This window comes from Lepidochelys kempii, unplaced genomic scaffold (genome assembly GCF_965140285.1).
Source record: "Lepidochelys kempii isolate rLepKem1 unplaced genomic scaffold, rLepKem1.hap1 scaffold_29, whole genome shotgun sequence".
NCBI lineage: Eukaryota > Metazoa > Chordata > Testudines > Cheloniidae > Lepidochelys > Lepidochelys kempii.
In genome coordinates, this window is record NW_027621931.1 from 1263204 (window position 1) to 1290348 (window position 27145).

At 47.2% G+C, this 27145-nt stretch overlaps 1 protein-coding gene and 1 non-coding gene across 2 annotated transcripts in view; both read right to left on the reverse strand.

The window, feature by feature from the left end:
* Positions 1 to 27145, reverse strand: part of LOC140904567 (uncharacterized) — a 708751-nt gene that overhangs the window by 170470 nt on the left and 511136 nt on the right.
* On the reverse strand, positions 17657 to 17728 carry TRNAE-CUC (transfer RNA glutamic acid (anticodon CUC)). Its single transcript has one exon. It is a non-coding gene; the product is annotated as a tRNA-Glu (tRNA).

The following is a 27145-nucleotide window of genomic DNA, read 5'->3' on the forward strand; positions in this document are numbered from 1 at the left end:
TGGGGGTGGGGGTCTCTTGGGCAGGTGGGGCAGGGGATTAGATGCTGCCTGGTGCTGTGCCAGGGGCTCTGTCTGGGATTGCCCAGCTGGCTCCTGGGACCATTGCCATGCCCAGTGCACAGAGCTGTGGTGGGGCGGTCCCTGGCGCAGAGTGAGGGGTCCTCCTGTAAAGCGTCAGGGGGCCCTGCTGGTTGGAGGAGGGGGTCCCAGGCAAATGGGCTGGCAGATCCTGGTGGAGGGCAGGTGGGGGTCGTAGGCAGGCAATGGGGAAATCCCAGGCAGGCAGTGAAGGACTATAAAATGACTCTACACAAACAGCCCCCCACCCCATTTCTCCTGCCATTTGCAGGAGCAAATCCAGCCATGGGGGAGCAAACAACCCAGGAATGAGAGTTTCCTAGCAGACAGGCATGGAGAGGGCACAGGGAAAAGGAGATAGAGAGACTGACAGGGTCCGTGGGATAAAAGAGTTTTGAAAGAGATTTCCAGCTCTCTCATCTGCCCAGACAGATCTATTACTGCACTGTGGGGAGAATCACTTTTCTGTGGACAAGACGAGGATGAGAGAGAGGAAAACCCAGTTCCTGACTCCATGTCCCTCCTGCTGGGGTGTGGCTGCCGTGGGGTCAGTGTCAGAGGGAATCCTCGAAAGGGACTCCTTTGGTTCTGCTTTTTTCTAGGATTGCGTTCAGAGACTTTGTTTTGGGATGCGGGAGGGAGAAAGGAGGTTAAAAGTGTGTCTGTGGGCCTAGCCTGGCAGGAGGGGCCAGGTCTCTGCTGTAATCCAGAGATTGAGCATTTTCTCAGCACGGCAGAATCTCGGATCTCGCTCTGCAGGGAAAGAGCCTGGGGGAAGCGTGATGTGAAACGAACTAATGCCCGTTCCTAAACTTCCACAACAGCCCTTCTTGCCCGGCTAGGTTGCAGAACGACGCTCATGTTTCCTTCCGGTTCATCCCGTCCTCCCATGGGACAAGGGAGCGACATGGCTGCAGAGGAGCCAGCTCAGGTAGGGATTATTGTGGGGGGTTCTGATCTGTTCCTGCAGGAGGGAGAGGGACAGCAAATACACAGGAGAGGGGAAGGTTTGCACCATCTGGTTTGGAGGTTGGAGCAGGGCAGGAAATGCACAGGGTGGAGAAAGGGAGGAGGCCAGGGGGTGGCAGACCTGCTGGGAGTTGTTTAATAAGTGGCCTAGATTCTGGGAAGAGACCCATGAGGTTCGGAGGTGGAAATGCTCCAATCTGGTGAACAGAAAATAACCTACCTAGATGGGGCTGGGAAAAAGGACCAGACTCGTAGTGCTGGAGCCTGACCCAACTAACCAGCGGGTGCCTTGAAATACGAAGGGGGAAGCCACCAGTCAGGCTTAGGGGAGATTCCCCTGCTTCATATCCAGCTCTAGGAGCGGCTAAGTCATTATGCAAGGTAACCTATTTCTCTTTGTTTTTTCCTGCCCCCCCCGCGTTCTTGTTAAACCCTGGATTTGTTCTGGAAATGGGCCACCTTGATTATCATACACATTGTAAGGAGAGTGATCACTTTAGATAAGCTGTTACCAGCAGGAGAGTGGGGTGGGAAGTGGTATTTTTTTCATGATTTGTGTGTATATAAAAAGCTCTTCTACACTTTCCACAGTTTGCATCCGATGAAGTGAGCTGTAGCTCACGAAAGCTTATGCTCAAATAAATTGGATAGTCTCTAAGGTGCCACAAGTCCTCCTTTCCTTTTCACAAGGAGGAGGGTGTTGGGCTTCCTACAAGAGATCTCTCCCGACACCCTGCTCGGGGCAGCATCTCCAAGAATCTGGGGGAATCCAGACAAGGGAGCTCCAGCAGCAGAGCATTGAAACTCAGCCAGGATTACAGATGACACAACTCCTCACTGCTCCGGATTGCCCCGTGCATGGGACAATGGCCTCGGTTGCTGGTGAAAATCCTTGAGACCTGGAGAGTTGCTCCCCCATCCGCATGTGCAATAGCCACAATCTCTCTTCTCTGCAGACTTGGTTTTTTGAGTCCCTCATTCCTGAAGTCACATGACCCCGATTCTTATTTTTCACATTCTGCTTTTCTAGACTATTTAGAGTCTGTTGCTTCTGAATGATAGTTTCTAATTTCCCAGTGTTCTCCACAGCCAGGGATTTTCTTACTCCCTCCCATTGCACTGGACTCACTAGGTTCCCTGGTATTTAAGAACGGCCACACTGGGACAGACCAAAGGTCCATCTAGCCCAGTGTCCTGTCTTCCGACAGTGACCAGCACCGGGTGTCCCAGAGGGAATGAACAGAACAGGGAATCATGAAGTGATTCATCTCCTGTCACCCATTCACAGCTTATGACAAACAGAAGTTAGGGACACCATCCCTGCCCATCCTGGCTAATAACCATTCACGGACCTGTCCTCAATAGATTTCTCATGGTGTTTTTTTTTTTTTTTTTTTGTAACCCTATTATAATCTTGGCCTTCACAACGTCCTCTGGCAAGGAGTTCCCCAGGTTGACTGTGCGTTGTGTGAAGAAATACTTCCTTTTGTTTCTTATAAACCTGCTGCCTATTAATTTGATTGGGAGATTCCTAGTCCTTGTGTTATGAGAAGGAGTAAATGACACGTCCTTATTTACTTTCTCCACGGCAGTTTTGATTTTACAGACCTCTCTCATATCTTCCCTTTGTCTGTTTTACAAGATGAATAGTCCCGGTCTTTTTAATCTTTCCCCGTACAGAAGAGTTTCATACCTGTAATCATTTGGGTTGCCCTTTTCTGAACCTTTTCCAATTCCAATATATCTTTTTTTGAGATGGGGCAACCACATCTGCAGGCAGTATTCGAGATGTGGGTGTACCGTGGGTTTATATAGAGGCGATATGATATTTTCTGTTGTCTTATCTATCCATTTCAGAATGATTCCCAACATTCTCTTTGCTTTTTGACTGCCGTGGCACACTGAGTTGATGTTTTCAGAGAACTGTGCCCAGTGACTCCAAGATCCCTCTGTTGAGTGGAAACAGCTCATTTAGAGCCCATCATTTTATATGTGTAGTTGGGATTATGTTTTCCAATGGGCTGTAATATGGTGCTATCCTGACACCTCGTCCTGCTGAGATCCTGCATTCAGTGATATCCCTACCCTTCCTGTTCCCGTTCTCATAAAAGAAGAAGAGCATCCAAATGTGTGTTTACCCTCATTCCCTCAACGGTCCTCATGGGAATCCCTGATCAGTTCCAAAGTGTATTAAAACCTTTCTTAAAGGGTTACCTCTTGGTGGTTATCAGGTCCTGTGAGTTTGTAGCCCAGAAAGACCCCCCTCAGTCAGCTCAAACTCAGCTGTTTATCCCCCAAAAGTCTGTTGTCTTCAGTCTCCTGAATGAGGGGAAATCCGTCACTACCCCTTTCTGCGTTGGGTAAACCTTCAAAAGGTGGAGCTCTGCATAACCAGCCTTGAGATCTGGCATTCATCACCCTGTAGTGATACCAGCTTGCACAGGAAACCCATCCCGCAGCCCTTCCTGGTATCATGTGGTGCATCTCGGCATCATAGTCTGTGAAGAATTCATGCTTTCAAGGGCTGGCTTAGATATACAGATAACAGTCATAATTAGGGCAAGAGTTTGCAGGCAATGAAAAGAGAGTAATTGACAAACGTGAGCAATATCTAATCCTTTAAAGCCTGAAAGTGCCTTGCGGGGAGGGGACAGGAGCCGGCTGTGTGGGGGCGGTGGGGCTCAGATACTGGGCATTGAGAGCCTAGAGCCAGCTGTGCGCTGGAGAGACGGGGCATGAGCCAGCTGTGTACAGGGCAGATGAGCAGGGCAGAGGTGCTGTGGACACGGCCACGAGCAGCTGTGAGTGCCGTCCTCTCTGCAGCATGGTGAGAGAGCCTGGCGTCCCACTGCCGATCCCAGACTTGTATGAGTAGGGAAGAAATTGGCATCAAGTCTCAACCGCAGCCAGCCTGTGCCCTGGGGAGGAGACGGGTGTCTCCAGGGAGAAATCTGGGGGATTGTGACCCTGCATGCCCCACCCACCTTCTGATCAGCAATTCCGGATATTAACGGTGATTCCAGAAACAAAGAGTAATTTTGGGAAAAAATGCAGTCCTAGCGACAATTTCCGGAAAACACTGGCCCTGGTTATAACATTAAATCCGAAAGTCTCAAGATCTAGGCCTGTGTTGATCAGATCTGCCACTCTGCCTTCACGGAGTTCACTCTGCTGGTGGGTTCTACCCCTTCCCCCATTCTGTGTCTGCCTTGTCTATTTAGATTGTAACTTCTTCAGGGCACGGGCCATCAACGCTTCTCGGTTTGTACTGTGCCTAGCAAAATGAGGACCCACTGTTAGTTGGCCCTTAGGCACTAAGGTAATGAATATGATTTATAATAATCATCTCCTGGCACTTTGAGCCAAGGAAGCCGGCCTTGGGACGTTACTACTTAAAAGTGAGCTGGGCTTAAAAGCATGGAATATTCTTTGTGACAAGTATCCCACAAATTCCACTGACCTCCCTTGTTTTCTTTGCCTTGAGCAGGGTTTCCAGTTTCCAGAACTGATGTGATCTCGCAGCTGGAACGAGGGGAGGAGTCGTGCGTCCCAGACCTTCATGGCTCTAAGAAAAAAGTGCTCCCGAGAGCTGCCTGCATAGGTGAGGCATTGGTTAAACCAACCCCAAAACTGTCGGTGAATACAGGAAACATTTGGGATGCCCTACAAAGACCTTGTGAGCTCTCCAAGTTCAGGATTGTTCCCTGCAGATGTAGAATTGTTAGGCAGAGGTCACTCATGGCTTCCCACCTATCCTGACTGACAACTAGCAGCAGGTCCCTCCCCAATCTCGCTGTCCCCTGAGATTTCTTCTGAGATACGGACCCAGAACTGATCCCTTCCTTTCTCTCCTCTGGGGAAGGTTGAAGGGAAAATCAGCTTCTGATAGGTTTGATCTGTCCTGTACACGTTTTCGTTCCTTCATCCCTTTTTCCATTCTTCTCTCTGAGATTTCCTTTCTCTCTGGCGCAGGCAGAGACTTACGTCTGGATTCTCTCGGTCTCCCGTCAGGTGTTGGGATGGTGAGTGAAAACGAGGAGGAACCCCAGCAGGAAGATGCTGAGCGAGTAGAAGCCCATGGGATGTTGTCAGGAAGGTCCAAAGGGAATGATTCTGGGAGCTGTGCACGCCCAGAAAAAACAAAAGCCTGTGAGAGTCAGCAGAGGCCAGAGGAAAACTTCGGTAGCCAGTCAGACCTTATTACACGTGAGAGAATGAACTTGGAAGGAACACGCTACACATGCCTCGAGTGTGGGAAAAGCTTCAAAGGGAGCTCGGACCTTCTCACACATCAGAGAATCCACACGGGTGAGAAACCTTACGGATGCCCTGAGTGTGGGAAACACTTCAAGCAGAGCTCACACCTTATTACACATTGGAAAATCCACACGGGTGAGAAACCTTATGGATGCCCTGAGTGTGGGAAACACTTCAAGCAGAGCTCACACCTTATTAGACATCGGCAAATCCACACGGGTGAGAAACCTTATGGATGCCCTGAGTGTGGGAAACACTTCAATCGGAGCTCAGACCTTATTAGACATCGGAAAATCCACACAGGTGAGAAACCTTACGGATGCCCTGAGTGTGGGAAACACTTCAAGCAGAGCTCACACCTTATTACACATCGGAAAATCCACACGGGTGAGAAACCTTATGAATGCCCTGAGTGTGGGAAGCACTTCATTGACAGTTCATCCCTCCTCTCACATCAGCGAATCCACACCGGGGAGAGGCCCTACACATGCTCTGAGTGTGGGAAAAGCTTCAATCGGAGCTCAAACCTGATCAGACATCAGCGAATCCACACGGGAGACACACCCTACACATGCTCTGAGTGCGGGAAAAGCTTCAATCAGCGCTCAACCCTTATTAGACATCAGAAAATCCACATGGGAGTGATCTGTAACAAATGCCTTGACTAGGGCTGGCCAAAGGTATTTTTTTCTTTTAAATCACATTTGCTAATTCCCACTTAGTGATCTGTGCCCCATCTTCACCGTGGTTACTCAGCTCCCCCAGATGAGTTGCCTGCTCCTGCCTTTTGCAGCTCACCCTTCTTTGGGGTCAGTCCTGTGATGTTTTCTATCAACTCCTTTCCTTTTGGGTCGAAGGAGCGTGTGTCCCTCCAGCCAGGAATGTTCATCAGCTCCAGGTGGGGGAGAGAGGTTTGTTCCCAACAAGCTACACTGAGGCAAAAACCACTCGTGCCTTACATCCACTAGGACTGTACATGGCGTTGGCTGCTCAAGTTAGTGATCTTGGTGTTAAAAGACAATTACAGTTGTCGTGCAGATGCAGCCGAGGTGCAGTGGTTGGCATTAGCTTTCCCCTTGACCTGACCTAAACTCCATCACATGTCCTAGTCTAAACAAAGCCTGAGCATCACAGTTATACTGTTCCCCCATTTAAAAACAATTGTTAGTCATCAAGTTCCCCCACCAGGAACATATTGTTTCATTCCCAGTTGTCACAGTTCATCAGAGCGCTGTTGCTTCAGGTTTTCCTGAAGGCAGATATTTTTACTACCGTTTTCCTCCCTTAAAATATATTGAAGTATAACAAAGAGCAGGAATAGAGAAGGGATAGGGAAAAATGTCTTTTCCCCTCTGTAACAACAAAAGAACATAGGGTAAATCAGAGGGATTCTCCATCACCATCTCTATCCCCCTGTTCTTCAATTGGTAAGGTCAATATTTCCCGAAGGGGCTGGGAAGAGGATTCTCTAGTAAATGATTTGGAACTAAGCAAAAGACCCATTCATTTGCCTCCCAAAGCAGTTGTAGCCCATGCCCTGCAGGAGGTTGCTCCTGAAGATCTTCCCTTCCTAATCAGGTGCATGTTGCCTCTTATTTGGGAAATGCAATCCCTTCCAAGGTAGAGATGGGAAAAATGGAAGTGACATTTCTGTTCAGCTCACTCCTGGGAGATGCTGTAAATGTGTAGGAAATGACATCCATGAGGAATGTGATAGAGCTGCAGAAAGACACCCATTTTGAGTAGATACCTGACATTTGGTGTCTTAGAGGGATTCTAAGGCGCACCTGAATTTAGTCCCTTATTTAAATCTGGCCACCAGATTAAAGAAACAAAAGGGCATATTTGGGGGAGTTCTACCTCAGTATCGCTACTGGTATGTCGTGTGGTTGGTGAAGAATTCTACGCCAGAGCCGTGTAAAATTGCTACAACTAAGGTCAAAGATTTGACAAGAACTCAGGTAGAAATGAGAGGTACGAGTGGTTGATTTTCACCCCAGAGATGGACGCTATGGTGACCTGTGGCCAAGGTAAACTGTTTTTAGAATTGCTCACACTTCTAAAGGATGCCATGATGAAACTGGGAACAACTGTCTTTTACCATTTGGATCCCAAGTTTCCTGAAGCACAGAGAGAAACAGCTGATTCCTTCAGAGTCATGCCATGCCTATGGGTCCCAAACTGGCTGCCTTGCTGGACAAGAAGCACTTCCGTGTTGGTTAAATGATGGTAGCCAATGAGGGAATGTAACAGATTCCAAGTTCAGACTGCAGGATACATGAATGCTGAGTCCAGAGTCTGTGGTTTGGTCTCTTAGTTTTGCTCTTGAGTCTAATGCATGTGTCTCACTTTTCCGCCTCCTGCTACTCTGAAAGATTAGAAAGTGTGAAAGTAGAGCACAGGTGGTTTTTCTCATGATGCAGCCTTCCCACATAGTCTGAGACCCCTTCCACCCACACAGGTGAGCCAGAGAGTTCCCCAGGGCTCTTGTTCGCAAAGCAAAGATGTCACATTAGGCAGGAGATGTCAAGATCTACAATGGTGATGGGCGAGTGATGGGAGCTTTTCTGGGTGGTTGTTGTTTGGTTGTTTTTTTCCCATGTAATTTTTGTTTTGTTTTTGCAACTAGTTCTTTTTATAGCTGCTGAGCCCCCTTGTCCTTTTGAGCACAGCTCTTTAACCCTCAGGCCTGGCTCTGGAAACCTCAGAACCGGCTTTGCGTTTTTTTGTTCATGTTTGCTATCTTTGGAGTTCGCAGGAGTTCCCCAGGGCTCTTCTTCGCAAAACAAAGATGTCACATTAGGCAGGAGATGTCAAGATCTACAATGGTGATGGGCGAGTGATGGGAGCTTTTCTGGGTGGTTGTTGTTTGGTTGTTTTTTTCCCATGTAATTTTTGTTTTGTTTTTGCAACTAGTTCTTTTTATAGCTGCTGAGCCCCCTTGTCCTTTTGAGCACAGCTCTTTAACCCTCAGGCCTGGCTCTGGAAACCTCAGAACCGGCTTTGCGTTTTTTTTTTCATGTTTGCTATCTTTGGAGTTCGCACATCCACACGACATGCGGTTCACAGCAACGGATACTTTGAGAAACCTGCTGGGTGAAGGAGGCCTTTTCCAAACTGACATTGGCCCAAATTCTGCCTCAGTTCAGCTGGATTGGGACACGTCTGTGTCAAAGGAGTGGTTCACACCTGATTTGCCCAGAGACCTCAGAGGAGGGGTAGTAAGATATAGGATAAGTAGGAATCGACAACAATGAAGTTAAATATAAAGGTGAAAGACCCTCACCTTGCAGGTCAACAAGCCTGTTCTGTTCTTTCCCTCCAATGCATCTGGCACTGGTCGCTCTCAGGTAGCACACTGGGCTTGACAGACCATTGATCTGACCCAGTCTATGACCTGTCGTGCGTTCTTATGTAAGCCCTCTGCGGCCTTGTCTACACGGGCAAGTTTCTGCACAGGAAAGCAGCTTTCTGCGGTGTAACTCCCGAGGTGCGCACGCAGATTTCGTGATGCATGATAGAAAGGGGCCATGACAGGGACACACTGCCCTGTGGGGTCAAAGTCAAGGAGCTGTGACACGCCTACCACACGGTGCAGGAGGCAAACTGCTGCTCCATATTGGGGGCTAACTAACCCCAGCATCATGGCAAGAATCTACCTTGCAGCTGGAGAAAAAATATGTATGAGAGTCAAAGACACCCCCACATGGCCTATCTCTTCCCCAATCTCAACACCTGGAAGATTGTCTGGAAGACTCAGAATTTCAACTGCGGAGATTGGTCCCAGGCTGAGAGGGAATTCAGTCTGTGTATTAAGAACTCAACATTGCCTGGAGCAACCAGTGAGTGAGAAAAGCTGTTTGATCCAATTCTTGCTTAGTATATTCAAATTAGAGTTTAGACTGGGAGTCTGTTTTCATTTGTTATGTAACCACTTTTGACCTCTGTGACCAACAGTTAGACTCAGTTAAAATCTAACTTTCTGTAGTTAATAAACTTATTTTAATATTTTATACTTACTCCTGAGTTTGTCCAAAGTGTTTGGAAAGTTGCTCACATGACAAAGGCTGGTGCATGTCCCCTTTATTTTTGATGAAGTGGCGAACTAATTAATGAGCTTACACTTTTCAAGCGAAGGCCATGAGTCGTGTAAGATGGTACATTTCTGAGGTGCAAGGCTGAGAGCTGGGGAGATATGCTGGTGTCTCTGTATAATTGAGGAGTGGCTTATCGAGCATTCATGCAACTGAGTTGGGTGCTTTGCTGCATGTTGTTGGCCAAATGATCATAGAATCCGAGGATATCGGGGTTGGAAGGGACCTCAGGAGGTATCTAGTCCAACCCCCTGCCCAGAGGAGGACCAATCCCCAACTAAATCATCCCAGCCAGGGCTTTGTCAAGCCTGATCTTAAAAACTTCTAAGGAAGGAGATTCCACCACCTCCCGAGGTAACCCATTCCAGTGTTTCTCCACCCTCCTAGTGAAAAAGTTTCTCCTAATATCCAAGCTAAATCTCCCCCACTGCAACTTGACCATTACTCCTTGTCCTGTCATCTGCTGTCACTGAGAATAGTCTAGATCCGTCCTCTTTGGATCCACCTTCATTTAGTTCAAAGCAGCTATGACATCCCCCCTCATTCTTCTCTTCCGTAGACTAAACAATCCCAGTTCCCTCAGCCTCTCCTCATAAGGCATGTGTTCCAGACCCCGAATCATTTTTGTTTCCCTTCACTGGACTCTCTCCAATTTCTCCACATCCTTCTTGTAGTGTGGGGCCCAAAACTGGACACAGTCCTCCAGATGAGGCCTCACCAATGTCGAATAGAGGGGAACGATCACATCCCTCGATCTGCTGGCAATGCCCCTACTTATACAGCCCAAAATGCCATTGGCCTTCTTGGCAACAAGGGCACACTGTTGACTCATCTCCAGCTTCTCATCCACTGTCACCCCTAGGTCCTTCTCTGCAGAACTGCTGCCGAGCCATTCGGTCCCTAGTTTGTAGCGGTACATTGGATTCTTCCATCCTAAGTGCAGGACTCTGCACTTGTCCTTTGTTGAACCTCCTCAGATTTCTTTTGGCCCAATCCTCCAATTTGTCTAGGGCCCTTTGTATCCTACCCTACCCTCCAGCGTATCTACCTCTCCTCCCAGTTTAGTGTCATCCGCAAACTTGCTGAGAGTGCAATCCACACCATCCTCCAGATCATTTATGAAGATATTGAACAAAACTGGCCCCAGGACCGACCCTTGGGGCACTCCGCTAGATACCGGCTGCTAACTAGACATGGAGCCATTGATCACTACCCGTTGAGCCTGACAATCTAGCCAACTTTCTACCCACCTTGTAGTGCATCCATCCAGCTCATAATTCTTTAACTTGCTGACAAGCATACTGTGGGAGACCGTGTCAAAAGCTTTGCTAAAGTCAATTAATAACACGTCTACTGCTTTCCCTTCATCCACAGAACCACTTATCTCATCATAAAAAGCAATTAGATTAGTCAGGCATGACTTTCCCTTGGTGAATCCATGCTGACTGTTCCTGATCACTTTCCTCTCCTCGAAGTGCTTCAGAATTGATTCCTTGAGGACCTGCGCCATGATTTTTCCGGGGACTGAGGTGAGACTGACTGGCCTGTAGTTCCCCGGATCCTTCTTCTTCCCTTTTTTAAAGATTGGCACTACATTAGCCTTTTTCCAGTCATCCAGGACTTCCCCCGTTCACCATGAGTTTTCAAAGATAATGGCCAATGGCTCTGCAATCACATCCACCAATTCCTTTAGCACTCTCGGATGCAACGCATCCGGCCCCATGGACTTGTGCACATCCAGCTTTTCTAAATAGTCCCGAACCACTTCTTCCTTCACAGAGGCTGGCCACCTCCTCCCCATGCTGTGCTGCCCAGTGCAGTCGTCTGGGAGCTGACCTCGTGAAGACAGAGGCCAAAAAAGCATTGAGTACATTAGCTTTTTCCACCTCCTCTGTCACTAGGTTGCCTCCTTCATTCAGTAAGGGGCCCACACTTTCCTTGGCTTTCTTCTTGTTGCCAATATACCTGAAGAAACCCTTCTTGTTACTCTTAACATTGATCGCTAGCTACAACTCCAGGTGTGATTTAGCCTTTTTGATTTCATTCCTACATGCCCGAGCAATATTGTTATACTCATCCCTGGTCATTTGTCCAATCTTCCACTTCTTGTAAGCCTCTTTTTTGTGTTTAAGATCAGCAAGGATTTCACTGTTAAGCCAAGCTGGTCGCCTGCCATATTTACTATTCTTTCTACACATCGGGATGGTTTGTCCCTGTAACCACAATAAGGATTCTGTAAACTACATCGAGCTCTCCTGGACTCCTTTCCCCCTCATGTTATTCTCCCAGGGGATCCTGCCCATCAGTTCCCAGAAGGAGTCAAAGTCTGCTTTTCTGAAGTCCAGGGTCCGTATTCTGCTGCTTTCCTTTCCTCCTTGTGTCAGGATCCTGAACTCGACCATCTCATGGCCACTGCCTCCTAGGTTCCCATCCACTTTTGCTTCCCCGACTAATTCTTCCCGGTTTGTGAGCAGCAGGTCAAGAAGAGCTCCGCCCCTAGTTGGTTCCTCCAGCACTTGCACCAGGAAATTGTCCCCTACAGTTTCCAAAAACTTCCTGGATTGTCTGTGCACCGCTGTATTGCTCTCCCACAGATATCAAGGTGATTGAAGTCTCCCATGAGAACCAGGGCGTGCGATCTAGTAGCTTCTGCGAGTTGCCAGAAGAAAGCCTCATCCACCTCATCCCCCTGGTCCAGTGGTCTATAGGAGACTCCCACCACGACATCACCCTTGTTGCTCACGCTTCTAAACTTAATCCAGAGACTCTCAAGTTTTTCTGCAGTTTCATACTTGAGCTCTGAGCAGTCATAGAATCATAGAATATGAGGGTTGGAAGGGACCCCAGAAGGTCATCTAGTCCAACCCCCTGCTCAAAGCAGGACCAATTCCCAGTTAAATCATCCCAGCCAGGGCTTTGTCAAGCCTGACCTTAAAAACCTCTAAGGAAGGAGATTCTACCACCTCCCTAGGTAACGCATTCCAGTGTTTCACCACCCTTTTAGTGAAAAAGTTTTTCCTAATATCCAATCTAAACCTTCCCCACTGCTCCCTTACATACAGTGCAACTCCCCCACTTTTTCTGGCCTCCCTGTCCTTCCTGAACAGTTTATATCCATCCATGACAGTACTCCAGTCATGTGAGTTATCCCACCAAGTCTCTGTTATTCCAATCACATCATAATTCCTTGACTTTGCCAGGACTTCCAGTTCTCCCTGCTTGTTTCCCAGGCTTTGTGCATTTATGTATAGGAACTTGAGGTAACCCGCTGATCGCCCCTCTTTCTCAGTATGAGGCAGGAGCCCTCCTCTCACCTGCACTCCTGCTCGTGCTTCCTCCTGGTATCCCACTTACCTCAGGGCTGTGGTCTCCTTCCCCCGGTGAACCTAGTTTAAAGCCCTCCTCACTAGGTTAGGCAGCCTGCTTGCGAAGATGCTCTTCCCTCTCTTCGTAAGGGGGAGCCCGTCTCTTCCTAGCACTCCTCCTTCTTGGAACACTGTCCCATGGTCAAAGAATCCAAAGCCGCCTCTCCGACACCACCTGCGTAGCCATTCGTTGACTTCCACAATTCGACGGTCTCTACCCTGGCCTTTTCCTTCCACGGGGAGGATGGACGAGAAGACCAATTGCACCTCAAACTCCTTTAACCTTCTTCCCAGAGCCATGTAGTCCGCAGTGATCCGCTCAAGGTCATTCTTGGCAGTATCATTGGTGCCCACGTGGAGAAGCAGGAAGGGGTAGCGATCCGAGGGCTTGCTGAGTCTCGGCAGTCTCTCCGTCACATCACGAATCTTAGCTCCTGGCAAGCAGCAGACTTCTCGGTTTTCCCAGTTGGGATGGCAGATAGATGACTCAGTCTCCCTGAGGAGAGAGTCCCGACCACCACCACCCGCCTCCTTCTCTTGGGAGCGGTGGTCGTGGAACCCCCAACTCGAGCACAGTGCATCTCATGCCTTCCAATTGGCGCAGTCTCCTTCTGCTGCCTTCCCTCAGACGTATGATCTGGTCCACTCAGATGCTGAGGTTGTGAGTTCAAGCATCAGCTTTCTTTAAGCAATGGCTTCTGCCATTCATCTTGCCCGTCGGAAAATACAATTCCGGCTCAGAAGACACCCAGGTTCTCTTCCTCTGCAGAGTGCAGGACAGATTCCACAGATCTACAAGGCTCCATTCTCCACCTGCACCCTGTGTCAGGAGGCATCAAGCAGAGCCCAGAGCACTGCCCATCCTGTGATTCTTGAGCCCCTGACTTCCCCCTCAACCTTTGCTCCCCAAACCACCTTCCTGCACTCCCTCTTGGCTGTGAGACTCAAACCCTGCCTGGCTTTCGATATGTTCATGTGGTTTTTGTCTGTCAGGTTGATGAGCATGTGGGTCCTGTGTGATTTCTGTGGATGCCTTGCATAGGTTTGTGTGCGTGTGTCTGATTTTTGCAGGCAAATTGTTTTTTGCTTCGTATTCTTTTGGTATGTGGTTTTTGTGCTTTCGTCTTGTGTGCTTTTTCTGTATGTTTTGTGTGGCTTTCCCTTATGTACATATGTCTACTGATCAATGGCTCCATGTCTAGTTGGCAGCCGGTATCTAGTGGACTGCCCCAAGGGTCGGTCCTGGGGCCGGTTTTGTTCAATATCTTCATTAATGATCTGGAGGATGGTGTGGATTGCACCATCAGCAAGTTTGCAGATGACGCTAAACTGGGAGGAGTGGTAGATACAGAGGGACCTAGACAAATTGGAGGATTGGGCCAAAAGAAATCTGATGAGGTTCAACAAGGACAAGTGCAGAGTCCTGCACTTAGGACGGAAGAACCCAATGCACAGCTACAGACTAGGGACCGAAAGGTTCGGCAGCAGTTCTGCAGAGAAGGACCTAGGGATGACAGTGGACGAGAAGCTGGATATGAGTCAAGAGTGTGCCCTTGTTGCCAAGAACGCCAATGGCATTTTGGGCTGTATAAGTAGGGGCATTGCCAGCAGATCGAGAGACGTGATCGTTCCCCTCTATTCGACATTAGTGAGGCCTCATCTGGAGTACTGTGTCCAGTTTTGGGCCCCACGCTACAAGAAGGATGTGGAGAAATTGGAGAGAGTCCAGCGAAGGGCAACAAAAATGATTAGGGGACTGGAACACATGACCTATGAGCAGAGGCTGAGGGAAGTGGGATTGTTTAGTCTACAGAAGAGAAGAATGAGGGGGGATTTGATAGCTGCTTTTAGCTACCTGAAAGGTGGATCCAAAGAGGATGGATCTAAACTATTCTCAGTGATAGCACATGACAGGACAAGGAGTAATGGTCTCAAGTTGCAGTGGGGGAGGTTTAGGTTGCATGTTAGGAAAAACTTTTTCACTAGGAGGGTGGTGAAACACTGGAATGGGTTACCTCGGGAGGTGGTGGAATCCCCTTCCTTAGAAGTTTTTAAGGTCAGGCTTGACAAAGCCCTGGTTGGGATGATTTAACTGGGAATTGGTCCTGCTTCAAGCAGGGGGTTGGACTAGATGACCTTCTGGGGTCCCTTCCAACCCTGATATTCTATGATTCTATGATTCTCTGTGTGCTGTGTGGGTTCGTGTGTGGGTCTGATTTTTGTTAATGCCTACAAGGGGCTGTTCAGTGTGTGATTTTCTCTTTCTCTCTCTGTTTGTATCTTCATGTGTAAATTCACTGGAATGTTTAAAAATATCCACAGCTTTGCCAATTTTCACCAGGAATTTTTCTCAGTCAACAAATTCTCACTTGTTCCCTACCGAAGTGTTCACTCTTGGATGGCATCAAATTAACCTATGAAATTCTGAACTGAAACCTCACCTGCTTTTCAGGGATTCTTCCTTAGACTCAGAGGATCAAGAGCTGGAAAATTCACCTAATTCAGTTTAAAGGCAAAGCTTCACTGAGAGTTGAAATTCCAAGCCCTTGTTTACAAAATGAGAAAAAGAGCCAGGGGAAGCACTTCCTTTTGATTCACAGAATAAAACGTTTGTCATTTAAGGGTTTGTTTCCCATATTTTAAAACCACAAGGGGTCTTCGTAAACACCCAGTCTGACCTCTTGTCTAGCACGGGCCCGATACCTGCCCCCGAAGAATTCCTTTTCAACTAGAACAGATCCGTTTAAAAAAAAAATAGATCCAATTTTGATTTGAAAATTTCCAGGAATGGAGACTCCACCAGGACTCTGGGTAAGATTTTCAATGGTTAATTCCCTTCCCTGTCAGAAAGCATGCCTTATTTCGAATCTGAATATGTCTAGCTTCACTTCCAGCCATTGGCTCACATTATACATTTGTCTGTTAGATTGAAGAGCCTGTTTGTAAGTATTGTTCCCCATGTAGGTACTTAGGGAGTGAGAGCGTCATCCCCTAAACCTTTTCTGAGCTCTTTGTGACTATCACAGCAAGGCGGGGGTTTTAAGCCTTTCATCCTTCTCATGGCTTTTCTTTCTCCTCTCAAATGTTTCATCCTCCTTCTCGAACTGGGGACCTCAGAACTGAATGAAGTGGGCACAACAAATACAGAGGTAAAAAGACCTTTCGACTCCTAGCTGAGATCCCACTGTTGCTGTATACGTGGCTGACATTCCTTGTTCCTAGATGTACACGCTCCCGTTTAGCCTTAGCCGCAGGAAATAGTCATCAGCACCACCTCAGCTCTCCGTTCTGAGATTTACTTCTCACTCCCTAGATGCCAAAATATCTCCTTAGGATTCTAGATGGCTGTCCTCCACTGGCTGGATCAGATGTTCCTGCTTCCCCTCAGTAATCTTCAGATGATCCGTGTTCTCCAGAGCTTACCCTCCCAGACAGGACTGAACAACCTTAGCTTATAACTAGACCACCCGTGACCTCAACTAGGTGCCCTGAATGAACCACTTTTGAATTCCCTCCCATTTCTAGCATAGAAATGCGAAGCAGTTGGCGTTGTAATGTTACAGGAGAGGTTGAAATGAGGCTATTTCTCATGTAGAAGGCAATGATTGTGTCAGGAAGGGGATTTGAACGCCCACCTGCATATGGAGCCCAGAACACAAATGACAGAAAGACACAGCCTTGAGTTTGACACGTTAGACCACTCGGCCAGCCTGTCACTGTTAGTCAAGCCACTTATCAATCACAGTTTTCTTTAACTTGTTGTGAACTTTCCAGGGAGGTGGAGATGGCATATCTCTTTCAACTTCTAGAGACTTTCTAAAGCACAAGCGATTTTTATATGTCATCTCCCTGCTCCCTTTTTAAGGGAATAAAAGATGATTGCTACCATTCTGAGAAAGTAATGTTGAACCTCAAACTCCTGCCTGGTGGGCCAGACGGCCAAGCAACCAGCACCCACAACTTCTACCACCTTTTGTTTCCAAAATAGCTCAGCCCTCAGTGTGTTGAGCCTTTCTGAAAATCTGGCCAAAATGTTTATTGCCCAAATGGGAGCTGAGTTCTTCTGAAAATCTGGCTCTAGGGGTGGGGGTGAGACCTTCTGAAAATTCTGGCCCATGTGTCTGGAAACTCTAAGAACCTTCAGAACTTTTATCGTGTGCTAGAACCTGATGAGAAAACCTTCCTTCTGTCGAACTCAGCAGAGATTTTCTCATTGACTTACAATCACAATGTTTCATCTTGATCCCAGATTTAGGTATCAACAAAATGCATTGATTGTATTTTTACAAGCAGTGTGAAACAAACACGCCTAGTTGGGCAGAGGGATAGAAGTAGGTCTGCCACTAAACCACATTGCCTTTCATCAGTAGCTACCTGAGCAAGCTAGAAACCAGTGGCCAACAGGTGAAAGGCCCATCGTCTATGCTTAGAACACGACAGCAGATAGCCCTCAGGAATGGAAGAGGCTAATGGTCAGTTTTGCTGAGATGGTTACTTCCAAAGATTGGTATATAGAGTGGGATGAAAGTTTTTTGAGTGAATATTTTATTTGCTGAAAGAATTTGGTTGACCCCAAATGATGTTTTGGTTTTGTTTCAGCAAGAAAACTGACATCTTGGGTCAACCTGAGTGTCTATTACTGTTGTTACAACATTGGTTAGGCTAGCTAGCAAGGGGGAACAAGAATTTGCACCTGTCTATTTGTGGACAACGAAGTGCACAGTGGAAACATGCCCACATTCTGCTCCTAGTCAATGGGAAGCTTTGATTTTGATATGGTCTCCGAAGCCCTTGCCAAGATCACGTAGAAGATGGGGGAGTCAGGGAAAAACCGTCAATTTGTTCAAATTGCAAGAGAAGAATAAATTAAGGTGTTTTGCTGTAAAGTCACTTTTCCCTGACTGGGAATTGAACCCAGGCCGTGGTGGTGAGAGCGCCAAATCCTAACCACTAGACCACCAGGGAGAAGATGGGGCTGTTGTTCTTCTCAGCTGTGCTACACTTCCTTAGGCTATTTTCTCTCCAATTTCTGAAGCTGCTCCTTTGTCCATTCCCTGAGCGGCTAAGAGCAGAGCGGGCAGGAACCCCGTGTGCTCAGGGTCACAACCGGAGCCCAACCCAAGCCACTGAAACAAACTCAAATGATGCGTCAGCTTCCTCCACTAGGATCACAGAGCAACACAAAGAAAACCCAGGAGGAACAATCCTCCTCTGCCTTCATTCACCCCATTGCAACCCTCTCAGCAGCCGACCTGGACATTGAGCTGACAGGAACTTTGGCATAGAGAGCAAGGGAGGGAGTTTGCTCTCCCTCGGTGTGAGCTGATTGCATTCTGACTCCATGTAACGGGGCTCTGAGCTTTGCCATCTTCTGAATTCTGTGTCCTCAACAAGCAGCCGAAGTGCTGAACCCCCTGGACCCTTCTGCTGGGAGCATGGGGATTGTACAAGAGCTGCAAGCCATTTTTACCTCTCCTTGTCCTACTCGGCTTCCCCAGACTTTCCCCACCAATGGTTTCATCAGACTCTGGAGGAATCTAAGTCCCTGCAGGTTTCCCTCACCCACCTTGTAAGGCAAAGAGTGATTCCCTTCTCTGACACTCCTGGGGCCACATTTTCTTTGAGGAGCTTCTCCCCAGGGGGTCTGATGTCCTGAAAAAATACAAAAACACTTACAGTGGAATTCTCTCCCCAGAACATCTGAGACAATATTGACTTAAACAATTGAACTAACTGTGATCATCCGCCCTTCCTTCAGTTACTTTGGGTTCTGCTGTTGTTCACCATTTCTGAGTGGAGATTTTAAATCACGGCTGTTTCTTTGTTAGCATGTCATGGGCTATTAGCAATAGGAGGAAAAATCACTTTTTGTAGTGGTAAACAGGGTGGCCCATTTCAAACAGTTCTCTGTGAGTTCAATCCTTGAGGGGGCCATTTAGGGATCTGGGGCAAAAATTGGGGATTGGTCCTGCCTTGAGCAGTGGATTGGACTAGATCACCTCCTGAGGTCCCTTCCAACTCTGTGATTCTGTGAAAGGACATGTCAGAGGGCAGGGGACTTGACAAAGCCCTGGCTGGGATGATTTAGTTGCGGTTGGTCCTGCTTTGAGCAGGTTGGACTAGATGACATCCTGAGGTCCCTTCCAACCCTGATCTTCTATGATTTTAAGGCAACCCCCATCTTTTCATGGACTCTGTATATATCTCTTCCTGCTGTATTTTCCACTCCATGCATGTGATGAAGTGGGTTTTAGCTCAGGAAAGATTACGCCCAAATAAATTTGTTAGTCTCCAAAGTGCCACAAGTCCTCCTCATTGTTTTTGCTGATACAGACTAACACGGCTACCACTCTGAAAGGAAATCAAGCCACTAGGTAGGCAGAAGAAGAAGCGGAGAGGGATGCGGTGAGGTAAATGAAAGCAGAGGAGGATTGTTCCTCTTTTGTGTTCCTCTTGGGATTCTGATGGAGGAACCTAAATCATAATTTGAGCTTGTTTCAATGCTTTTCCTTGAGCTCAGGTTATGAGCACAGGGGTTCCTTCACTCTCTGTTCCTGTCCCCTCTGAAATGGGGAATGGACCATTTCATAGAATATCAGGGTTGGAAGGGATTTCTTTAACTGGAGAGCAAGTAGCCTTAGAAAGCATAGAGGAGCTGAACCAAAAAACCCTACATTACCCCCCCTTATGGTCTACTGCAGGGGTAGTCAACTATTTTTTGTCAAGGTCCAAAATCTCAGTCAAGATATGATCAAGGTCCAGACTCCAGAGAAAATAATTTTATTTACTTATTATTATGATTTTAAAAAAGATTTCAGGGTCCATTAAAAATTTCTGGCTGTCTAGAGTTGGCCCATGGTACACCTGTTGAGTACCCTTGGTCTACTGGTTAGGAGTCTCGTTGATGCTGCCTTGGTTCCATCCTCAGTCAGGGAAAGAAACTTCTCGACACAATTCTCCATTCAGTCTTCACTGCAAATTAAAAAAAAACCTCAGAACTTTCACCCCAATAGCTTATTATCTGGCCGTTTTCTGCCCTGTCCTGTATAAACACCAAAAGGGGCCTTTTTAAAAACCAAAGACTTTGAGATGGGGGCGAACTGGCTGACTCCAGCTGCCTATCTCTATTTACTTGTGTGCTGAATTGAATGAATCTCTTTGGATACACAGCAATCGTGAAGCATAAATCTGCTTCAGTGGATATAGTAGAAGCGATATTGCCTAAATAACACCTGGCTTTTTTCAAAACCAGCAATAGCCACGAGAGGTCCCAGAATCATCTGAGATTGCCTCCAGCTGACAAAGGGGCCCATTTTTCAGCTAGGAATTCAACTTCTTTGTTCCATTTTCTCTGCTTTGAGTCTCTTTCCGCTTGTCTCAGGTAGTGTGGCAAGCAAACACGCAGATGGGTGAGATAATATCTTTCACTGGGCCAGCTTCTGTTGGGGACAAAGACAAGCTTTTCTGGGACCTGCATGGCTACAACTACATAGCAAATGCTCATAAGACATGAATTAGTTCTTCTTTCACACTGGAATGCATCACTTTTGGTGTGACACCAAGAAATTATTTATTAGCCCGTATAACCATTTCTTCTCCATTGTTGAGATTATCTTTTGACTGTAATAGAATCATAGAATCATAGAATATCAGGGTTGGAAGGGACCCCAGAAGGTCATCTAGTCCAACCCCCTGCTCGAAGCAGGACCAATTCCCAGTTAAATCATCCCAGCCAGGGCTTTGTCAAGCCTGACCTTAAAAACCTCTAAGGAAGGAGATTCTACCACCTCCCTAGGTAACGCATTCCAGTGTTTCACCACCCTCTTAGTGAAAAAGTTTTCCCTAATATCAAACCTAAACCTCTCCCACTGCAACTTGAGACCATTACTCCTCGTTCTGTCATCTGCTACCATTGAGAACAGTCTAGAGCCATCCTCTTTGGAACCTCCTTTCAGGTAGTTGAAAGCAGCTATCAAATCCCCCCTCATTCTTCTCTTCTGCAGGCTAAACAATCCCAGCTCCCTCAGCCTCTCCTCATAACTCATGTGTTCCAGTCCCCTAATCATTTTTGTTGCCCTTCGCTGGACTCTCTCCAATTTATCCACATCCTTCTTGAAGTGTGGGGCCCAAAACTGGACACAGTACTCCAGATGAGGCCTCACCAATGTCGAATAGAGGGGAACGATCACGTCCCTCGATCTGCTCGCTATGCCCCTACTTATACATCCCAAAATGCCATTGGCCTTCTTGGTAACAAGGGCGCACTGCTGACTCATATCCAGCTTCTCGTCCACTGTCACCCCAAGGTCCTTTTCCGCAGAACTGCTGCCTAGCCATTCGGTCCCTAGTCTGTAGCTGTGCATTGGGTTCTTCCGTCCTAAGTGCAGGACCCTGCACTTATCCTTATTGAACCTCATCAGATTTCTTTTGGCCCAATCCTCCAATTTGTCTAGGTCCTTCTGTATCCTATCCCTCCCCTCCAGCGTATCTACCACTCCTCCCAGTTTAGTATCATCCACAAATTTGCTGAGAGTGCAATCCACACCATCCTCCAGATCATTTATGAAGATATTGAACAAAACCGGCCCCAGGACCAACCCTTGGGGCACTCCACTTGATACCAGCTGCCAACTAGCCATGGAGCCATTGATCATTACCCGTTGAACCCGACAATCTAGCCAGCTTTCTACCCACCTTATAGTGCATTCATCCAGCCCATACTTCCTTAACTTGCTGACAAGAATACTGTGGGAGACCGTGTCAAAAGCTTTGCTAAAGTCAAGAAACAATACATCCACTGCTTTCCCTTCATCCACAGAACCAGTAATCTCATCATAAAAGGCGATTAGATTAGTCAGGCATGACCTTCCCTTGGTGAATCCATGCTGGCTGTTCCTGATCACTTTCCTCTCATGCAAGTGCTTCAGGATTGATTCTTTGAGGACCTGCTCCATGATTTTTCCAGGGACTGAGGTGAGGCTGACTGGCCTGTAGTTCCCAGGATCCTCCTTCTTCCCTTTTTTAAAGATTGGCACTACATTAGCCTTTTTCCAGTCATCCGGGACTTCCCCGGTTCGCCACGAGTTTTCAAAGATAATGGCCAATGGCTCTGCAATCACAGCCCCCAATTCCTTCAGCACTCTCGGATGCAACTCGTCCGGCCCCATGGACTTGTGCACGTCCAGCTTTTCTAAATAGTCCCTAACCACCTCTATCTCCACAGAGGGCTGGCCATCTCTTCCCCATTTTGTGATGCCCAGCGCAGCAGTCTGGGAGCTGACTGCTGTATTAAAATTCCAAATGGCCAATTAGCAAGCACCAAAATAAAGAACAGACAATTATTAATCTGCCTCACCCCTAGCCCTGCCCAGGATCTCTGCATTGGTTTAGAAAATATTTTCACATAGATATTTGCAAATTGGGAAGTTTTAAATTGTGTCAGCTTCCGTCTAGAAAGAGAGAGTGGTAAGCTAAATTGCTCCAACAGCGATTTCCCCATCTATGTGAGAGAAAGAATTAGAAAGAAGTAAGGAAAGTGAATCCAAGGTAAATGATTCTGACCTTTCCTTTGAAATGCTCGGTGCAATAAATCAGTGAATATTCCCATAAGTAAACTCCTGTAAGTGACAGAAAGGAGGGCATGGGAAAAGGCTGTCAAATGTTGTGTTAAACTTCAATTCATGAGCAAAATTGTGTGGCCATTAAATTACAACCCTAAAATATCGTAAAAGGAAAGAAAAATGAACAAAAATTAGGGGAAATACGGGTGTATTTCAGCAAAGGACTTGGAATGGAGGAAGACCAAAACTGATCAGTCGGGGGAAAAGGCACTGTTTTTGCCTAGTTTTAAGTCAGGGATATTTTGCGTGTGAAGCAAACTTGATAACCACCACACTACACTACAATCCATTGCAGAAACCAGTTGTGCCCAGCTTTGGATGTCCCCTTCTAAGGCTTTCTCAGCTGCCAGTGTATATCCGCTCCCTCAGTTCCCCTTTGAAGAACAGGACAACAAAGAACTTACTTTCCAAACTCAGACAGGCATCAGAAAAGCTGCAATGTCTCATCCAATTTGCCCTTCTCACAATGAGGCCAAAACGCAGGCAAATCTCGTAAGCAAGAAACCTCACATCCACTCCACTTCTCCATGGACATTTCCATGCCAGCTCCTCGGGAGCAACCAACAAGACAAGAAACCAAAATGCAGTAAAATCAAGGGCACGTTTCCCACCACAGGTTTCACTGACTGCGAAGGGTCATGTAGAAATGTTTTGCCTTTTCATACCTGAAGACTTGGTTATTCTCTCCTTCCCTGAACTGGAATGGAAAGCAAGGAGATAGGTGTGAGAACAAGCACTCCTAAGCAAAGGAAACAAGGCACCCAGCATATAACCCATCAGCAGGAGATTAAAACCTGGGCTACACTACACAGTTAGGCCCGCCGACAGCATTTTAGGTTGTCCTAATTACCTCACGGTGCACGCTACAGCCTTGTCCCATCTATGTAAGTGCCCTGCTACACCCACATAGTAACTCCAGCTCCTCAAGAGGCACGGGGATTGCGTTGGGGTCGTTAGGACAACACAGTGTCTGTGTAGACACTGCCTTACTCACAGGGGCTGCTGGCTGTCTTGCCAATGTCATGGCTTCCGGCTGGCTCCCTTCATGGCTGCCCTCCGCTCCCTGATCCCAGCGGGGCTGCACCTGCCTGGCTCCTCGCGGGGCTGCTGCACGAAAGCTCCCGGCTCCCAGCGCAGGGAGCCGAGAAGCCTGGGCCCTTGGCCCCCGCCCCCACTCCTGGCTGGGAGCAGGCAGGCAAGAAGCCCAGGTGGCCGGCTCCCACTCCAGGGAGGAGGTGGGGAGTCAAGAGCCCAGGGGGCAGCTGGGCTCCCAGTGGGCAGCTGCGCAGAGTGAAGAGCCCCGTTTCTCAGCCCCCCCACACTGCCCCTCTTCATTCGGTGGAAGCACTCCTGGTGAAGACACACTCCGCCGACAGAAGGAGGGGAGTGGGGACAAACTCAAATTAAGCTTCCGCTTCCTCCATCACGATCACAAGAGAAACTGAAAGAAAACTCAAGAGGAGCAAGCCTCCTCTGCTTTCATGCGCCCCCATCACAACCCTCCCTGCTTCATTTTCTGCCTGCATTTCCTTTTGAAACTGCAACGGCTGCTCCAGAAAACAATCATGTCTCTGAATTCACAGCAACATCCTGAGGATGATAAAAGTATGAAGGAATTCACGGTCCTTTGTTACATAATAATAAATAAATAATAATAATAATTAATACATTATTTGTATTGCAAGATTAATCTTTCCCTTTTGCAGATTCAGCTCCACATTGATTCTTGTTGCTCTTTGCAATGTATCTATCTATCTTGGCAACAGTATTTGCTGTTGTTTCAGGTGGAGCACTCAGCGTGTTACGCTTTTCTGACAATCTGTGTCTCGAAAATTCTAGCCAATATGCCTGGAACTTCCAAGAACCGTCAAATTATGAAGGAATTCCAGGTCCTTTTTTATATTACCATTTATCAGTCGTTATTATTTGTAGAGCAAAGATTAATCTTTCATTTTTTTAGATCCAGCTCTACGCTGATTCTTGTTGCTATTTGCCATGTATCTATAGCTATCTAGCTATAAAGGCAACCGGTTTTTGCTCTTGTTTCTTTGTATTTGTACACCGCAACTTTTCAGCCCAAGCCACAAGACCCTGATTAATGTGACACCAGCCAGCCATGGGTGATTCATTGCACTGTAGACATATCCCAACGTTATGTCTCCACAGCGATTAAAACACCCAGGGCACCTGTCTCAGAGCCTGGGGCAGCTGACTCAGGCTTCTGGGGCTGCAGCTGCAGGGCTATAAAATGACAGTGGAGACAGATGGGCTTGAGCTCAATCTCTGCGGTCCCATGAGGGGTGAGGGTTTCCAAACCCAGGCTTCAGCAGGAACACCAGTATCTGCACCCCACTTTTCAGCCCCACAGCTTGAGCTCCAGAAGCCCACATCAGGTGACCCAGGCCAGCCCTGCTGCCATCTTTATCCCGGGAGAGAGAGACTCTACGGGGACGTCTCCATTGCAGTGTCAGCCCAGGGGTGGCAGGCTGTGCTCAAAGCAGCACCCTGGAAGCCCCATAGTCACCACTCTCATAGAATTAAGGTACGATTTGTACAGAGTCGGCCTGGTGAGCTATCATTGTAAAAGTCGTGATCTGTTGAAGGCTAATACCTGGGTGGATGGTGTGCGCTAGGCTTGTCTGGGAAGTGGTGGAGTTTTGCTCTGGGTGCGTCACTGAAATATGTGATGAGGCTGGGAAATGGCCACCGCCAGCCTTTCCGGTGTGACGCTGGAGGAGCCAGACTCGCTGCTGGCCCAGTGAAGGTATCCACGCTCCCAAGGACTCTCCCAGGAACCGTGTACAATGCGGACTCCTCCGAGACAGCCCGGAGACAATGGACACTGCTTGACTCACATCAAGGCAGAGGAACTTCCTAAGAAGTTGGAAGAAATTATGAAAGAGGGGAAGAGACGTCATGACTTGGCCTCTCTCCCCCGCAATTCAACACCTTGCAACACATCTGGAGGACAAAGACTGAACTGAAATAATTCAGTGATCAGAAGAGAAGAATAATAATCCATTCAAATCAACGTCCCCAAACAGACTAGTATTGGTTTCTTAGGAGAAAACTTTCCATGTGGGGGATTTTGTTTTCCCACTCAGACCTTGCCAAGGGAAGCAGAGAGAAAATCTTTGACTTGCCTCCTTCAGAACGCTTGGCCTAGACACTCTAGCTGTGGGTCACTGTCGTGGCCTTGCTGAGAACAGGGGCATTTTAATAATTTGCAGAGGTCCCAGGGTGTTTGGGGGAGATTATGAGGCTATTACCTTTTGAGATAAAAGCTAAGAAATACAGAACGAGACAATTCTTTCATACATCTGGCCTTTAGACATATTTCATTTAAAGCAGGGGGTCTAACATGCTGTGAGAAAGTGGAAATGTTGGAAGCTCAAATAATTCCGTTTTTTCTAGGTCTTGTGCGTGTGTAAATGGCACAACATGTTAATTTATAAGCACATGGTTCTTAATTTCGTTAAATATATTGTGGTGTGTTAACTATATCAAGTGGGTTGTACAATACAATGAATTTTCCATGCGTTGCCCAAAACATATTTTTAGTATTATTTACATGCACCGAACTCCTTGAACATAAAGTTGTTTATTTCATTCCTGTGCAGTGTGTTGGTAGCTCAGTTAATTGAGTTTATTGTCACTCTGTGTGTGTGTGTGAGGTACAACACGATAATTTAGTGATGCTGAAAACGTTCCCTTCTCCCTCCGGAACTGCCTTGGAATCACCTTCCCTTTCTAGATTAATCTACTCCTGTCAAGGTTCCTCCCCCAGTCTGAACTCTAGGGTACAGATGTAGGGACCTGCATGAAAAAAACCTCCTAAGCTTATCTTTACCAGCTTAGGTCAAAACTTCCCCAAGGTACAGAATATTCCCCCCGTTGTCCTTGGACTGGCCGCTACCACCACCAAACTAATACTGGTTACTGGGGAAGAGCTGTTTGGATGCGTCTTTCCCCCCAGAATACTTTCCAAAACCCTGCACCCCACTTCCTGGACAAGGTTTGGTAAAAAGCCTCACCAATTTGCCTAGGTGACTACAGACCCAGACCCTTGGATCTTAAGAACAATGAACAATCCTCCCAACACTTGCACCCCCCCCCTTTCGTGGGAAATGTTGGATAAAAAGCCTCACCAATTTGCATAGGTGACCACAGACCCAAACCCTTGGATCTGAGAACAATGAAAAAGCATTCAGTTTTTTACAAGAAGACTTTTAATAAAAAATAGAAGTAAATAGAAATAAAGAAATCCCCCCTGTAAAATCAGGATGGTAGATATCTTACAGGGTAATTAGATTCAAAAACATAGAGAACCCCTCTAGGCAAAACCTTAAGTTACAAAAAAGATACACAGACAGAAATAGTTATTCTATTCAGCACAATTCTTTTCTCAGCCATTTAAAGAAATCATAATCTAACACATACCTAGCTAGATTACTTACTAAAAGTTCTAAGGCTCCATTCCTGGTCTATCCCTGGCAGAAACCAGCATACAGACAGACATAGACCCTTTGTTTCTCTCCCTCCTCCCAGCCTTTGAAAGTATCTTGTCTCCTCATTGGTCATTTTGGTCAGGTGCCAGCGAGGTTACCTTTAGCTTCTTAACCCTTTACAGGTGAGAGGAGCTTTCCCCTAGCCAGGAGGAATTTCAAAGGTGTTTACCCTTCCCTTTATATTTATGACAACTCCTGTGTCCGTATGAGGAAAATATGGTTTCTATGAAAAAAACTCATTGTTTGTTTAAAAG